The following is an 11,871-nucleotide window of genomic DNA, read 5'->3' as shown; positions in this document are numbered from 1 at the left end:
AAAGATGATCTCCTTCGAGCTTGACCAAACGAAAATAAATGGTGGAGATCTCATTTCACATAAGCTGAAATATCATTTATACGGGGTTAAGTGTTTTAAGGATTAAATACAATGTAGGGTGTAACGATAATCTAATCCCTTTACAGTGTAGATCATTCATATAAAGGATCATTGATCAAATTAGGGTTATAACAATGGATAACTAATGATGTGTCTATATGGTGGAACATATAGAGCATTCTATATACTGAGAGTGCAATTCTAAGTTCTATGCGTGGATTCAACGAATAATTAATAAGTTAGTGAATTTTAGTAATAAATTCTTGATCTACTTATTGGAAGCTCGGTTATATAGACCCATGGTCCCCGCACTAGTTGAGATAATATTGCTTGTAAGACTCATATAATTGGTTTTGATTAATCATAATTCTCAAATTAGACTAAGTCTATTTGTGAATTTTTCCCTAAGTAAGGCGAAATTGTAAAGAAAGAGTTTTAAGGGCATATTTGTTAATTATGATACTTTGTATGGTTCAATTAAAAAATATGATAAATGACAATATTATTTAATAATTATTTATAGTTATTAAATAGTTAGAATTGGCATTTAAATGGTTGAATTAGAAAATTGGCGTTTTTGAGAAAATCAGATGCAGAAAAGATAAAACTACAAAATTGCAAAAAGTGAGGCCCAAACCACTATACATGGCCGGCCACTTTTGTAGGGAATTTAAACTGATATTTTCATTATTTTAATGCCAAATAATTCAAACCTAACCCTAGTGGAATGCTATAAATAGATAGTGAAGGCTTCAGGAAAATTACACTTCTGATTCAGAAAAAACTGAGCCTCTCTCTCTCCCTATCTTTAGCCGCCACTTTGCTCTCTTCCTTCTCTCTTCAATTTCGAAATTCTTAGTGTGAGAATAGTGCCCACACACAGAAAGTGATACCTCAACCATAGTGAGGAAGATCGTGAAGAAAGACTTTCAGCAAGAAGGAGTTTCAGCACTAAAGAATCAGAGAAAGAGATTCATGTTCAGATATTGATAATGCTCTCTACAGAAAGGAATCAAGGGCTAGTTATCTGAACGGAAGGAGTCATTATATTCCGCTGCACCCAATGTAAGGTTTCCTAAACTTTATATGTGTTTATTTCATCGTTTTAGAAAGTTCATATTTAGGGTGTTAATCAACATACTTGTGAGTCGATCTAAGATCCTGGTAAAATAATTTCCAACAACTGGCCTCAGAGCCATGGTAACTGATTTTCTTGCAAGAAGTTTGGACTTTAAAACGATTGTTTGATGTTTTGGATGGTATCATGTTGTATTGAGTGTTATTTGATGATTGATTGATGTTTGTGAATTTTCGTGAAAAATCATTGAATATCTATTTCCGGAATTATTTTTATTGGATAGTATGGAAAAAATTAAGCAAGTTACTTTTTTACAGAACTCAATTTCGATTTAATTTGAATTAGTTATGATTTTTTGAAATTTCGAAAAAATTTCGGGATTGAGCAACAGGGTTCCGCGCGCAGAAATCCTGCAAAATCCCACCAGCGCTGAGAAACCACGCCCATGCACTCCCCATGCGCGCGCGGATGGGTATGCACAACATCCCGTCCGTACAGCTCGCAATTTTTTCGTTTTTCTTCGATTTTTCATGCTTTTTCATGGATTTAACTTCCGATTTTTTTGTGTAGTTCTGTATTTATACATTTACTATTCCTAATTCAATTCTAATTATCATAATTAATTTAATTAATATTTTTTAAATTTAATTCATGATATTAGTGTAATTTGAATTTAAAATTAGTAAATATCTATCTTTTTTGCTTAATTATCTATCTTATTGTTAAATTTGATTATATCTTATCTTATTTTTAAATTTAAGGTCAGATATTAAATTTTTTAAATTAAATTTTTTTTACATAATTTGACCTTATTTAAATTTAAAATAAGATAACTATAATCATGTAATTTTAAATAGATGTAAGATATTTTGCTAACTTTTAAATTTTGTTATTTTATTTATTTAAATTACATTTAAAATCTGAAAAAGATATTCATTTATCTTTTTTAATTTTTTATTTATTTAAATTACATTTAAAATCTGAAATCGATATTCATTTATCTTTTTTAATTTTTTATTTCATTTTTATTTATAAAATAACATTAAATTTTTAAAAGTAGTTAGCAAATTTTGAAATGATATTTAGGTTGGTTGAAACCTAATTTTTCAAAATTGTAGGTTTAATTTTTTTAAAATATTTTTATTAATTTCGAATTTTTTTAATTTTTTTTTAAATTTTTGAAAATAATTTTTTATTTATTTAATTAATTATTTTTTCGAAATTTAATTATTTAAAATTAAATAAATCCTACATCCAACTATCCAGCTAACCTTGTTGCAGGAGTATGTGTTTTAGCTTGTTTGTAAGTTTTCAAAACCTATTATTGCTTGATTGCAAATAGTCATGGTTAACTTTTCGCCAGATCTAATGATCTGATGGCTCCCTTGGTCAAGTAAATAATTTGTAACAGGTATATTTACAATCTTCTTTCATCTGTGTATGACCTATCAACATGATAGGACCCATCCAAAGTGTGCCTGTGTGAGCCTATGTGTTTAATTTCATAATAGATGCATATAGGTTGTTGTTGCTAAATAAAATGTCATAGTTCTTGATAGATTTTATTTAGGCCCATTTAGTTTTGGGGCCCATTCAATTAATAACAGTTGTTCATTTTAAGGTTAAATTCCTCTCTTTTGGGCCTTGTGTGAGAGTTGGGAGCCATAGAAGTGGGTACGACATACTAAACCCAGCACCTCCTCACATGAACTACCCCAATTGTGAAGGCCCATTTGCCTAATTTGAATAACTGTACTAGGTTAATTAAAGTAGTTTAACCTAATAAAATTGATTAGCAACATAATTAATTTCATTTGAAATTAATTTAAGAAAATCATAGTTTAAAGAATTTTATTCTAAGCTAAACTATATGTATTTTCTTGTATTTAATTAAATATAGAATTATAACCATCTAGATTCTTTCTGAAGCTTAATTTAAATTTTTCATTAAATATTCCTATTTAAGTTGATATTTAGTTATCTACAACTAACCAACTTAAATCTGAATATCTTTTGGATTTAAAATTTTAAAATTAAGTTGAGGAATTTTAGGCATTGGTTATTAAGATTCTTTAGATATTTTTTAAGTTAATATCTTTTCGAATATTAACTTAAAATGGAATATTTTTAAATTAAGTGGTTACAACTTAATTTTTTATATTTAATTAATTTAAATTTGAAAATATTTAAGTTCTAGATTTTTTCTAATACAACTTAAATTAGATATTTTTCCAAATTTTGTGGAAAAGATACTTAGTCAAATAAGATATTTTCTAGATAGTTATTTCTAGACAACTTATTATTTCTAATATTAAATAGGAAAATATTATACATTGTGAAATTAATTATTTAAATAATTAATTTTGGTACAATTTATTTTTCCTAGTATTAAACTAGAGATTAATAATTAAGCTTTCTCTACACTTAATTATTTATTTCTTGAATTTAATACATTTAATTAATTTGAAAATTAAATATCTAAGTTGATTTTCATCATGATACTTAAATATTTCTTTTTCATGACACTTAATTAAATAGAAAATTATTTTTAGTTGAAATTTAATTTTTCAACTAAATTTAAATAATTTTCAAAATATATTTTTCTTTATTTTATTAATCAAATTTCGAAATTTCATTTCTTAAATGCTGGAATTTCGAATTTTATTTGAAAAATAGATTAAAGTTGTAAATTATTTATTTTTATTTTGGACCAACTTAAATCAATGATTTTTTCATTAATTGATTAATTTAAAAATGGATTAAAATATATTATTAGAAATTGAATAAATTAGTCAAAGTAAAATCTAGATAGGTGATATTTTTACTTGAAGTATTTTTCTAGTGTATTTAATTAAATAGAAAATTAATATTTAAGTTGATTTTCATCATCATACTAAAATATTTGAAATTTTTCTTATATATATATATATTTAATTAAATAGGAAAATTATATTTTTTGTTGTAAATTAATTTTATTAATTAATTTTGGGCCTACATTAAATTAGAATAATTTTTTCTAGGATATATTTTTATTTTAACATGCATACTCAAAATGTATTCTTAAATACTTTAATTTTTCGAAATGCAATATATATTTATAGAAAATTAAATTTGAGTTGTAAATTAATTTAAATTAATTTTGTAACAACTTAAATTGAATATTTTTCTAAATATTTATTGGAAATTATTACTAAGATGGAAATAATTCATGTTATTTTCATATCCATCTAAGTAAAATTTATAAATATTAAATTAAAATTTATATTTAGAATTTTTCATTCTAAATTAATATTTTAATTAAATAAATATATATTTAAAATAAATAGATTAAATAAAGAGAATCAAAGAAAATACAACTCTCTTTAAATAATGAGCTTTATTATTAAGATATTCGATCTCCATTGTTGGTTTTACATCTCGTTTATTTTAGTGAGTAATCCTCCCTAATGGAGGAACGTTCATTAGCAATTTTGCACCGTTTCATCTCAAAAGATAAGTAGTTTGTAAGTGTTTTATATGGTATGGATCACCCTAATGGTGGCGACCATATTTGACTTGCAAATTGCGAAACAATGGTGGAAGCTCATAAGATAGAATTGCCTTGACTCTCGCCTAAACGGGACAACGCTGAATTCCAATCTTGATCGAATAAAAGGTTGCTAGAATGTTTAACATTTTAGATGAGCTGACAACTCTACTCAATGGATGGTTGCTTTGATTCTCGCCTAAACGGGATACTGATATTAGTTTGTTGAAAACCTTGGAAATTATATAGGATTGTATGTTTTAGTATTTTCACTTGTCATTCCTACTTGCTATATGTTTAATAATTTTTGAATTGTGCATGAATTTATATTGAACCATGTTATTTTCTGTTATTAAGTTGTAGTTTAATTTCGAATCTTCATTGTTGGTCTAACTTGGCTTGTTTATCTAATGAGATAAATCCCTAGTGGATTTTCACCATTAGACATACATAATAGTGTTAGATCTCGAAAGATAAATATTAAATATGCGACATCTAGCTGTTTATCAATTGATGACACCTTAGACTAGTATTTTTAGGATATGAAACAAGAAGATTATATAAATAAGATTACTTTGACTTTCGCTAATCAAAGCATCGTTGGATTCTTATTTAAACAACGAAATTATCCTAATTCCTCTTAGCTTATTCATTTCGAATTGGCTCAATAACATATCATTGGATGAATGGTCTATAAATCATTTCATGTCATTCTATATTTTCTCTTAAGAAATTAAATGACGTATATGATTATAATCCCAAAATTCTATTCCCAATCGATATAAATCCTCAATCTTAGAAATCTCCTACTTGTATGGGCAAATCTGACTTAGAGTTTAAATTAGTAGTGGTGGTCCAAGATAGAATTACTCATTATATTTGGTATAAATTTAAGTCCTTGACTTTAATTTTAGATTCCAAACAGAAATGTTTCTTATATTTCTAATTCCAGGATGCAATACAGTTACACATTCACAAGGGTTTAATATCCATCTTCTATTAATGGATTCAAACTGTATGGAATATGAGTTAGGTATTCTGTAACCAGGATCCACTTGCACAATTCTAAGAATTCTTTGATGTAACTAAACCTAAACATCAAAAGACACTACCACATTTTTTTTAATCTATGGCATTTGTATCTTGTTCATAGTGGATTTGACAAGATCAACCTCTGCAAAGAGTTAATATGCCTATATCCACTGAAAGTAGTTCATCTCATTCGCAGGTGGATGTACATTCAGGGGTGGATATGAGTTTTTCATTGTATTCTTAAAACGATAACTCTAAATTATACCTTTTAGCAAAGAAATTTGAAATGTTTGAAAAATTTCATAAATTTCTAGCAATGGTTAAAACCATTAAGGTAAGTGGTTAAAGTTCTTGCAAACTGATAGGGGTGGAGAAATAGTTAGTAGATATGCAGTTCAAAGATCATTAAATTGATTTTTGAATTATATCCAAACTTACCTCCCCAGAAATTTCGAGTTGCATGTTGATGATTAGTTACTAGTCGTTGCCTAATTCCTTCTATGGTAATACAATTTCAGAATGATGTAATGGTTGTATACTTAATGTAAATCATTACTAGATTCATGGATGACCTAATCAAAATCTTAAGAAAAGCTAAAACTTTTAACCATGGTTTGTTAGCTATTCTAAGTGATTAGGGGTGGAAAATCCCATAGTCAATAGATAAGAAAGTGTTTGTTTAAATAAATACTACTTTTCTAAGATAATGACTAAGTCTGAAAATAAAGTAGAAAATAAAGGAGATATTTATTTCTTGATTCCAAAAGTGTTCTATCATCTTATATGACATATGATGATCCCACTGCCTCTGTTGTCTTGTCACAACCGAAGAGATCAATACCATTTAGTTTTCTTAGACATAATTCACGGTACCTCGTCGTAGTGGGAGAGTTTCTAGGAACTCCCCTTCTTATGACTTGGGAGACACTAGTGATTTAAAATCCATTGTGAGTTAAAACAAGTATTGGATTGTCAAGATAAGAAACTAAGAAGAAAAGCCAATAAGAACTATGGTTTAATCCATTCACATGGAGTAACCTAAACTTTCTATTACAAGGACATAAAAGGAAATTTTCGTTTATAAGTCTATTCAATGGACTTAACAAAACTTCCTGTTCCTAGTATTATAGGTTTGAGTTTATCTAAACCCATGGCTTATGGTATTCCTGGTAATTACTTACTCTAATGCAAGCAACTTACTTTAGTAAGATGCTGAAGCATTTTCTTTCTAATGGCAATCTATAGAAGCTTCTCGACTTCTAGGCATAGATTTTATTTATCTAAGGAAAAGTCTAAACTATTCCAGAAAAGATAAAGCCATGAAAGAATTTCTTATATCAACAGTGAGAGGTCTCAGATATGCTTTAGTATGCCTTAGACCAGACACCTGCTGTTGAGTGGGAGTAATGAGTAGGTATTAGATTAATCCAGGAGAGGAACATTGAAAGACAATCAAGTAAATCTTAAGATTAAGAAGAGGAACTATATGTTAGTCAATAAGGGTGTATTTAAAACTCTTAGACTACACCACATCAGATTTCGAGATTTGCCTTTGTGCTAGAAAATTTTTCTGATAAGATAGTGATTACTCTTGGGGTGGAATAGTGATTTTGGAGAAGTGTAAAAACCTATCTGAAGTCTCTAGGTCTACCAGAAAGGGACTAAATGTTAAAGTTGCAGGAAAGGTACTTATTCAGTCTAAGGAAAGTTCTACACATTTTTGGCACCATTCCAAATTGCCTAAACTACTAGTGTTATTTCCTGATTAACCAAAAGTAGTTGCCAAAGGTATAGAATCCAGTATCCCAAAAAGAGTAGACATATAGAGAGGAATTTCACATTATCAATGATTATGTGATTAAGGAAGAGTAATAGTGGAGAAAAGGTTGTGTTTAATTCAACCTTTCAGATCCTATTACGAGGAGTTTACTACTACTTCTTGTATATCAAGGTGTTGAGATTATTTGAAACGCACTTTTTGTTTTATATTAGTGCAAGTGGGAGTTTGTTGGGTTTTATGTCCTAAATAAAACTCATTTTAATATAATCAGATTTACTTATTAATATAGATAAGATATAACATTTAATGTTGCATGGTTCACATGATTTATTTCATGATTATATGTACATAATGTATAAATTCATCTGAAACCCTTTTCACATACTTGATCCTATTTTTGTGCTGTCAACACATTGGAAAGTAAACATGACTATGTGAATAAAGATTCCTAGATTTATCGGACATAGGGTTTTACTGATATGATAATCTACAACAGAGTTTACTTGCATTTGGAGAAATGCTATGTTCTTTCCAGAGCATTGGTTAAAGTAAAGCTCAGGTTGGATGCATGGAGTATGCATCGGAAGGGACCGATATTGAACTTTGACTTAGAGTTATTAAACTTACCGTAATATCTATTCAAGTCAATATCGCCTAGTTGATCCTAGATCAAATAATCTTAATCCTGTTATGATTAGGCTCAATCTCGAGAGGCTATTCGTGTTCTTTGATTTTTTAGTTAAGCCTACTTTTAGGTTAGGGTGATACGTACATTTTGGGAACACGGTAGTGCAATTGAGTGGGAGCGCTAACATAAACATGGAATCTATAGCTTCTATCTGCGGAATAGTAAGTAAAGGATGATCTCCTTCGAGCTTGACCAAACGAAAATAAATGGTGGAGATCTCATTTCACATAAGATGAAATATCATTTATACGGGGTTAAGTGTTTTAAGGATTAAATACATTGTAGGGTGTAACGGTAATTTAATCCCTTTACAGTGTAGATCATTCATATAGAGGATCATTGATCAAATTAGGGTTATAACAATGGATAACTAATGATGTGTCTGTATGGTGGAACATATAGAGCATTCTATATACTGAGAGTGCAATTCTAAGTTTTATGCATGGATTCAACGAAGAATTAATAAGTTAGTGAATTTTAGTAATAAATTCTTGATCTACTTATTGGAAGCTCGGTTATATAAACCCATGGTCCCCGCACTAATTGAGATAATATTGCTTGTAAGACTCATATAATTGGTTTTGATTAATCAATTCTAATTCTCAAATTAGACTAAGTCTATTTGTGAATTTTTCACTAAGTAAGGGCGAAATTGTAAAAAAAGAGTTTTAGGGGCATATTTGTTAATTATGATACTTTGTATGGTTCAATTAATAAATATGATAAATGACAATATTATTTTATAATTATTTATAGTTATTAAATAGTTTGAATTTATATTTAAATGGTTGAATTAGAAAATTGGCGTTTTTGAGAAAATCAGATGCAGAAAAGATAAAACTCCAAAATTGCAAAAAGTGAGGCCCAAATCCACTATACATGGCCGGCCACTTTTGTAGGGAATTTAAACTGATATTTTCATTATTTTAATGTCAAATAATTCAAACCTAACCCTAGTGGAATGCTATAAATAGATAGTGAAGGCTTCAGGAAAATTACACTTTTCTTCTGACTTTTCATTCAGAAAAAACTGAGCCTCTCTCTCTCCCTATGTTTGGCCGACCCCACTCTCTCTCTCTTCTTCCTTGAATTTCGAAATTCTTAGTGTTAGAGTAGTGCCCACACACAGCAAGTGATACCCCAACCATAGTGAGGAAGATCGTGAAGAAAGACTTTCAGCAAGAAGGAGTTTCAGCACTAAAGAATCAGAGAAAGAGATCCAGGTTCAGATATTGATAATGCTCTGCTACAGAAAGGAATCAAGGGCTAGATATCTGAACGGAAGGAGTCATTATATTCCGCTGCACCCAGTGTAAGGTTTCCTAAACTTTATATGTGTTTATTTCATCGTTTTAGAAAGTTCATATTTAGGGTGTTAATCAACATACTTGTGAGTAGATCTAAGATCCTGGTAAAATAATTTCCAACAGAAACTCCTTTTGCTAAAAATCTTTCTTCACGATCTTCCTCACTATGATTGAGGTATTGCTTGCTGTGTGTGGGCACTATTCTAATCACTAAGGGGTTTCGAAATATTCAAGGAAGAAGAGAGAGAGAGAGTGGCGGCCAAGGTAGAGAGAGAGGCTCAGGTTTTTCTGAATGAAAAGTGTAATTTTCCTGAAGCCTTCACTATCTATTTATAGCATCCCACTAGGGTTAGGTTTGAATTATTTGGCATTAAAATAATGAAAATATCAGAGGTAAAACTCCTATAAAAGTGGCCGGCCATGGCTTATTGGGTTTGGACCTCACTTTTTGCAATTTTGCAGTTTTATCACTTTTGTATCTAATTTTCTCAAAAAACGCCAATTTACTAATTCAACCATTTAAATCCCAATTCTAACTATTTAATAACTATAAATAATTATTAAATAATATTCTCATTTATCATATTTATTAATTGAACCATACAAAGTATCATAATTAACAAATATGCCCCTAATAACTCTTTCTTTACAATTTCGCCCTTACTTAGTGAAAATTTCACAAATAGACATAGTCTAATTTGAGAATTATAATTGATTAATCAAAACCAATTACATGAGTCTTACAAACAATATTATCTCAACTAGTGCGGAGATCATGGGTCTATATAACCGAGCTTCCAATAAGTAGATCAAGAATTTATCACTAAAATTCACTAACTTATTAATTCTTCATTGAATCCACGCATAGAACTTAGAATTACACTCTGAGTATATAGAATGCTCTATATGTTCCACCATATAGACGCATCATTAGTTATCCATTGTTATAATCCTAATTTGATCAATGATCCTCTATATGAATGATCTACACTGTAAAGAAATTAGATTACCGTAACACCCTACTATGTATTTTATCCTTAAAACACGTGACCCCGTATAAATGATATTTCAGCTTATGTGAAATGAGTACTCCACCATTTATATTCGTTTGGTCAAGCTCGAAGGAGATCATCCTTTGCTTACTATTCGCCAGATAGAACCTATAGATTCCATGTTTATGTTAGCGCTCCCACTCAATTGCACTACCGTGTTCCCAAAATGTACGTATCACCCTGACCTAAAAGTAGGCTTAACTAACAAATCAAAGAACACGAATAGCCTTTCAAGATTGAGCCTAATCATAACAAGATTAAGAACATTTGATCTAGGATCAACTAGGTGATATTGAATTGAATAGATTTTACGGTAAGTTTAATTAAATCTAAGTCAAAGTTCAATATCGGTCCCTTCCGATGCATACTCCATGCGTCCAACCTGAGCTTTACTTTAACCAATGTTCTGGAAAGAACATAGCATTTCTCCAAATGCAAGTAAACTCTTGTTGTAGATTATCATATCAGTAAAACCCTGTGTCTGATAAATCTAGGAAACTTTATTCACATAGTCATGTTTACTTTCCAATGTGATGACAACACAATAAACAGGATCAAGTATGTGAAAAGGGTTTAAGATGAATTTATAAATCAAATAGACAAGCAATTGATAAAGTGAACCAAAACATACACAAATGAATGAAAAATACTTCTGTTTCTTTATTGATGTTGAATAAAATAGATTACATTGAAATGGAGTTTTATTTAGGGCATAAAACCCAACAGGGAGTTACCCCCTGTATGATTGCCACAAATTCCCTCATGTACCTCACGTAGTATGTAGTCGCACTCTTCACCGTCGATTCATTTGAGTAGAGGTTGACTAAAACTTCTGCGATACAATCTTTTATCATACATGACGTATCGGGCGGCTCGCTGTCGCAGCTTTCTTGCTTCTATCTTGCCATCGGGTAAAACGCCCTTTTCTAGGTATGCGACTATTGGAGTCAACCAGGTGACTTCTTGAGTGGTATCTATTTCCATGATCACTTCTTGATTTATAGTTTGGTGAGCCAATACATCTACTGGAATTACATCAAGCAATTCGGCTTCTCTAGTTGAGGCCAAACGGGCCAGTGCGTCTGCGTGTGAATTTCGAGCACGCGGTACTCGAGACACGACTACTTTGTTGAATTTCTATATGAGCTTGCATACAATGGCTAAGTATTTAACCAATCTCCCGCCTCTGGCCAGATATTCTCCATTCACTTGGGACGCCACGATTTGGGAATCGCTAAACGCCTGTGGATACTCGATTTTCATCTCGAGAGCGAGCTTCAATCCTGCGATTAAAGCCTCATACTCGGCTTCATTGTTAGATGCAGAAAATTCAAAACGTAAAGGAGCG

The sequence above is a fragment of the Cannabis sativa genome, chromosome X (genome assembly GCF_029168945.1).
Source record: "Cannabis sativa cultivar Pink pepper isolate KNU-18-1 chromosome X, ASM2916894v1, whole genome shotgun sequence".
Classification (NCBI taxonomy): Eukaryota; Viridiplantae; Streptophyta; class Magnoliopsida; order Rosales; family Cannabaceae; genus Cannabis; species Cannabis sativa.
Note: the sequence above shows the minus strand (reverse complement) of the source record.